Here is a 7,247-nt window from a genome sequence, read left to right on the forward strand (position 1 = left end):
AGTTGAAATAAAAAGTTATTATATATTTATTAATTAATATTTTTTATTTTAAATCCTAAATAGTTTTATTTGCCGTCATTTTATTGATTAAAAAAGCTATTTTATGCAATAAATATACAAGAAATGGATTTTCTAATTAATTGGCGTTAATGAAGTTGGATAGTTGTAATAAATATATGAGATTTACTAGGCATATAAGTTTTTTGGGTATACAAGTGACAAGTCTATATAAACAACTCTCAATTTAGAGAGCGTGTAAACACGCGCTTCTTCAACTTTGAATAGCACGAAATGAGAAACGGTTCTTCTTTAACATTTGTATTCCACGTTCTTCCTCCTCTTCCTTCTTCTTCTTCTTTGCATTCCTCCTCCTTTTTCTTCACATTCCTTCTTCTTCTTCTTCCCACGTTTTATTCTCATCGTAGTTCTTTTTATTGTTATTATTGTTACTACATTTTGTTCCTCCTCCTCTTTCTATTGATTTTGCAACATTATGTATTTTTTTTCTTCTTTGTTTGATTTTTTCTCCCCAGAAGAATTATAAGAAAATGAAATAAGAAGATGAGAAGAAGCAGTAGAAGATGAGGAGGAGGAAGAGGAAGAGTTTTGAATTATGTAGAACTTATCAGAATAAAAATACACCCAAAATTCTTAAAATACATCCAAATATCTTTGTGTTACACCCAAATTTGTTGCTAATAAAGAAAAATATTTTCTCTAATACTACATTTTTTTTCTTCTTCTTCTTTTTTTCTTATTTCTTTCTTTCTTTTAGTTAAATGAATGTAAGTTCATCCTCTTCCAAGTAATTTTGTAGCATTATATATTTCTTCTTCTTCTTTGTTTGATTTTTTTGTTTTTATTCTTGTTAAGAGAGTAAAACAAAAAGAAACTTGAGAAGGTAAAACAAAAAAGAAAAGATGAATAACAAAAAAAAAAGATGGTGATGATGATGAAAAAAAAAAAAAAAAAAAATCAGTAGAAGATGAAGAAGAGGAAGAGGAAGAGTTTTGAATTATGCAGAACTTATCAAAATAAAAATACACTCAAAATTCTTAAAATAACCCAAATATCTTCGTGTTACACCCAAATATATTCGTGTTACACCCAAATTTGCTACAAATACAGAAAAATATTTCTTTTGATGCTATATTTTTTCTTCTGAATTGAACCACACCTCAGCCACTTGATTGGATTCAAAATAATAATTAATTTCTTTCTGATTCAATTGACAATCTGAACTTGAATTATTCATTATCTTTAACAACGAGATAACTGAAGATAGAGGAAAAAGAGAAAAAGAAAGGAAGAGAAGAAATTCCAATGAAAAAAGAAGGAGGGAGAGGTGGTGTTGATAATGACGATAACGAAAAAGAAAAAGAAGAATGTGCAAGAAGAAGAAGAAGAAAAAAAAAAGAAGAACGTGCAGTAATGATACGAAACGCGTGAATATAAATGACTTATAAAGATTTATATGAAAAAAATGTTTGTATGTAAAAAATAATTCTAAATATATAAATGAAAGCAAACATAACATATCAATGCACATGGTTTTTCTGGTCTCACATGAGTATACACATAAATTCTCAATACTTTTGTCAACACAATTTCATCAACCCAAGTTCCCACAATCTCTCCACACTCAATTGATACACAATCTCTATCTTAAGCTAACCAAAGATTCAATTGGGGTAATTAATTGTTTTTCCGCTTAAGGCTAGTGATGTGGTAAAATACAGAACAAATGGGGATTAAAAAGCTCAAAGTGGCAAACAAAGGTAATTGAAATGGTAGGCTATTTGGGATAAGTGAGCTAATAACAAATGATGGTCTCAATCATATGTATGCATGCAAATACACTAAACAATGGACATATAGAATGGAACAAACTATAGATTGCAATTATAGAGAAGAAAACACACAAGAATAAAATATTATGGTTAAATAATATAACCATATAATTAAGCTCAAATCTCACAGGTTGTGTGTTCTTAGCTATAATTTATGTTCCAAATTACAATCTTCAGAGAAGTTTAACACAAATTTTCAATTTAAATTAGTGAAATATTATAAAATAGGGTCTTGAAAAGAAACTCATTACTTTAACCAAGCAAAACATACATGCAAACAATTATTATCATGCAATCTATCCTATCTAATAAAAGAAAAAGTCAAATGTTGGTGTTAAGAGAGAGAAGTTACCTCCGGAAGTCAAGGATTGACCTCCCCACACTTAAGGCTTGGCACGGTCCTCCGTGCCATCAGTAAGGAGCAAGGTAGGGTTGGAAGCATCGCCTCCACTGTCTGGTTTGCCATGGCTCCCTGTGCTACTGGATGAAGGGGTATCCGGGGTGTCCTTCTATTCCGGAGGTGGGTGGGTACCAACTATGAGTTCCTTCAGATAGTTGTATCGACGCTTGTTACGACGCTCCATTTGCTCCATCCACAGAGAGATTACCTCCGGAAGTCAAGGACTGACCTCTCCACACTTAAGTCTTGGCACGGTCCTCCGTGCCATCAATAAAGAGCAAGGTAGGGCTGAAAGCATCGCCTCCACTGTCTGGCTCGCCATGGCTCCCTGTGCTACTAGGTGAAGGGGCATCCGGGGTGTCCTTCTGTTCTGGAGGTGGGTGAGTACCAACAATGAGCTCCTTTAGATAGTTGTATCGACGCTTGTTGCGGTGCTCCATTCGCTCCATCCGCCGGTCTTACCGGTCGAACCTCTCAAGGATCTGAAGGAACATCTGATGGGTGGATGGTGCTTGTGGTGTGGATGATGGTGGAGTATAAGAAGGAGGAGTATCTAAAGATGGGCCTGCAGGCCGACTCGCAGAGGAAACTGGTGGTTTGATGTACTTCCCATTCGGGACATACTGGTCGGCCCTAAGGATCATGACCTTCGTGTCTCCATCCCGATAGGACACACCTGCTGCAGAGACTAAATCTGAAACCAGGGCGGGAAAAGACAGGTTACCCGCAATCTGTATGTGTCCCATTGCCTGCCGGATGAGTCGGGGTAGGTTGAGTGGTTGCTCTGTCAGGATGCACCAGATGAGAACAGCCATGTCCGCTGTGAAGGTGGACTCGTGAGTGCTCGAAAAGATATAGTGAGACATAATCTGTGCCCACACGCGAGCCTCCAAGGTGAGTGACTGGGCTGAGATGCTCTTGGGTTTTGACTGATGCTGCCCATAGATCCAAGTGCTTCCAGGTTGGGCTATAACTCCAAGGATGCTATCCCAGTCGAACTGAAACATCTGGCGCTTAAGAGAGACTTTTTGATATGCATCCAATCCCTCTGGGCTAGGTGGACGATCCAGTTCTCTCTGTATGACACTTTCGGAGACAGGGACTTGCTGCTGACGGACATAGACAGTCTGCAGAGTAGGCGAGTAGAAGTTGGAGTAGAATTCAACTACCCATGATAGGTTGACCTCTCGCGGCTGCCTCCTCAAAAATCCCCACTGTCTCCTTTCAATTCGGGGCTCCACGAAATCAACAAAGTGTGTTGGGACAATGAGTAGATGCTCATTGTTGTAATTCCTCTCGGCTAGGATGGGGAACATCTATTTGCAATAACGGTTAGTGAACCGTGTGGAGTCGCGTGCGGGAAAGGCTTTTTCTGTGTCATCAACTTTAATGATCCTCTTTACCCGCTTTGTTGGCAGCTTGACACTGGTAGATGGTGGTGCCTTAGCCGGTGTTCTCTTGGTTCCTCTCCTTGCTAGTATCTTGTCAGTGGCCTTCTCTTTTTTTTTTCTTGGTACCCATTCCTAAGGAAGAAAGAAAGAGGAAGATTGTGAAATATATATAACCAAAAACCAGAGGGAGAAAATTTCAAGTGATAATGAATGCCAAAGAAAAGATAATAGCTTAAATACATGGTAGCTACAACATGTAGGTAAGACATCAATTAAGATCAAGAAGGCAATTCAGAGTAATGAGATGCAAGAGGGTAAAAGCATGCAATTAAAAGGCATAAGAAGCATAACTCAAGCATCAATTATTAAATGTGCCAAATTAAATAGCACTTGTATGATGACAATTGCGAATGATAATCTCAAATACATGTGGATTACAAATGTTGTGAAAAAGAGGCATTCAAGTAAAAGAGTAAAAGAAAATAGGATTCAAAATGCCATAAAAATTTTTTCACAAACACTTAGTGTGCAAGTTAAAATAGGAAGTAGAATAATGAACCCAAGTGTATATGAGAGCCAAAATTAAATGTCAATTGTCAAATCACTCCTCATAATATCCACAAGATCCATTATAATAAGGTACTACCCAAATAAAACTCCAATACAGACATAAAAATGCATGGAAAAAGAATGCAAAATAAACTACAAATAACTAAGCCAATAAAATTTGAGAAGAAAGATAAATGATTAATATGCAATAATGAAAGAAGAAGGAAAGAGTAGATGGGAGGAAGAAAAGAACCTGAGGTAGAAGAAGAAAAAGGGAGGAAGAAAGTAGTAGATAGTAAGAAGGAATAATGAAGAAAGAAGGAAGAATTAGGAATGGAAAAGAATTAGGATTGGGGGAGGGAATGATTGAAATCTGGCGGCGTATTGGTTTAACCACGCGGCGCATGCGACGCATATTCGTACGGCACGCGTACGCGTGGGTCGCATGATATTGATAGTGACGCGTAAGCGTCTGGCACGTGCACGCGTGCCCTGGGTTGTGCAAATTGTGCGAAGCCAGCCACGCGCATGCACAAATCTCTGTTCATTTTGGGTTGGGGCCATAATTGCAAACGACGCGTGCGCATCAGGCACGCGCACTGATGAGTGGATAATTTATACCCTTTTTGGCATTGTTTTTACTTAGTTTTTAGTATGTTTTAGTTACTTTTTATTATATTTTTATTAGTTTTTATGCAGAAATTACATTTCTGGACTTTACTATGAGTTTGTGTATTTTTCTGTGATTTCAGGTATTTTCTGGCTGAAATTGAGGGACCTGAGCAAAAATCTGATTCAGAGACTGAAAAAGGACTCCAGATGTTGTTGGATTCTGACCCTCCTACACTCGAAGTGAATTTTCTGGAGCTTTAGAAGCCCAATTGGCGCACTCTCAATTGCGTTGGAAAGTAGACATCCTGGGCTTTCCAGCAATATATAATAGTCTATACTTTTCCCGAGATTTGATGGCCCAAACTGGCGTTCAAAGCTAGCCTAAAACTTCCTAGCGTAAAACGCCCAAACTGGCACCAGAATGGGAGTTAAACGCCCAAACTGGCACCCAAGCTGGCGTTTAACTCCAAGAATAGCCTATATATGAAAAAGCTTCAATGCTCAGCCCAAGCACACACCAAGTGGGCCCCGGAAGTGAATTTCTGCACTATCTGCACTTAGTTACTCATTTCCTGTAAACATATGTTACTAGTTTAGTATAAATAGCACTTTTTACTATTGTATCTTTTATCTCTGGACGTTCAGTCCTTAGACATTAGAGGCTGGCCACATGGCCATGCTTAGACTACTTTCTCTTATGTATTTTCTACGGTGGAGTTTCTACACCCCATAGATTAAGGTGTGGAGCTCTGCTGTTCATGAATTAATGCAAGTACTATTGTTTTCTATTCAATTCACGCCTACTTCTTCTCCAAGATATACTCTCGTACTTAATTCAGTTAAGTCAGAATGAAGAGGTGACCCGTGACAATCACCTAATCTTCGTTACTCGCTTAGCCAAGATCCGCGTTCCTGACAACCACAAAGCGGTCTACATGATGTTCAACGTAGTCATTGGACGACAGCCGGAGTATATTCTCTTGGATATCTAATACACGGACCGAGTCCGTGAGATTAGTATCTTCGTGGTATAGGCTAGAATCATTGGCAACATTCTTGGGATCCGGAAAGTCTAAACCTTGTCTGTGGTATTCCGAGTAGGATCCAGGAAGGGATGACTGTGACGAGCTTCAAACCTGCGAATGTTGGGCGCAGTGACATTGTACAAAAGGATCAATGGATTCTATTCCGATGCTAGCGGGAGCCAACAGATGATTAGCCATGCGGTAGCTATGACTGGTATTTTTCATCCGAGACGAGAAATCCAATAGTTGATTAGCCGTGCAGAAACCGTAGAGGACCATTTTCGCTGAGAGGATCCTACAGCTTGCCATGGAAGGGAGGACGCATGATTGGAAGAAGGCAATAGGAAAGCAGAGGTTCAGAAGCAACTAAGCATCTCCAAACGCTTATCTGAAATTTCCACCAATGAATTACATAAGTAACTTTATTTTATTTTATGTTTTATTTATCTTTTAATTATCAAAATCTCATAACCATTTGAATCCGCCTGACTGAGATTTACAAGATGACCATAGCTTGCTTCAAGCCGACAATCTCCGTGGGATCGACCCTTACTCATGTAAGGTATTACTTGGACGACCCAGTGCACTTGCTGGTTAGTTGTGCGGAGTTGTGAAAAGTGTGAATCACGATTTTCTACACCAAGTTTTTGGCGCCGTTACCGGGGATTGTTCGAGTTTGGACAACTGACGGTTCATCTTGTTGCTTAGATTAGGTAATTTTATTTTATGTTTAAACTTTTTATTTTTTATTTTTTATTTTCGAAAAAAATTACAAATTTTTTTTAGTTTTCGAAAAATTCAAAAAAAAAAAATTAATAAAATCATAAAAACCAAAAATTTTGTGTTTCTTGTTTGAGTCTTGTGTCAAATTTTAAGTTTGGTGTCAATTGCATTCTTTTAATTTTCCTTAAATTTTCGAAAATTCATACATTGTGTTCTTCTTTGATCTTCAAGTTGTTCTTGATGATTTTCTTTGTTTAATCTTGTGATTTTCTTGTTTTGTGTTTTTTGTTGTTTTTCATATGCATTTTCGAATTCATAGTGTCTAAACATTAAAAATTTCTAAGTTTGGTGTCTTGCATGTCTTTCTTTTCTTAAAAATTTTTAAAAATATGTTCTTGATGTTCATCATGATCTTCAAAGTATTCTTGGTGTTCATCTTGACATTCAAAGTGTTCTTACATGCATTTTTTGTTTTGATATTAAATTTTTATGTTTTGTGTCATTTTGTTGTTTTTCTCTTTCTTCATTAATTCAAAAAAAATTAAAAATAATATCTTTCCCTTATTTTACTCATAAATTTCGAAATTTTGGGTTGACTTAGTCAAAAGTTTTCAAAATTTAGTTGTTTCTTGTTAGTCAAGTCAAAATTTCAATTTAAAAACTTTATCTTTTCAAATCTTTTCAAAAATCAAATCTT

The sequence above is a fragment of the Arachis ipaensis genome, chromosome B06 (genome assembly GCF_000816755.2).
Source record: "Arachis ipaensis cultivar K30076 chromosome B06, Araip1.1, whole genome shotgun sequence".
NCBI classification, from domain to species: Eukaryota; Viridiplantae; Streptophyta; class Magnoliopsida; order Fabales; family Fabaceae; genus Arachis; species Arachis ipaensis.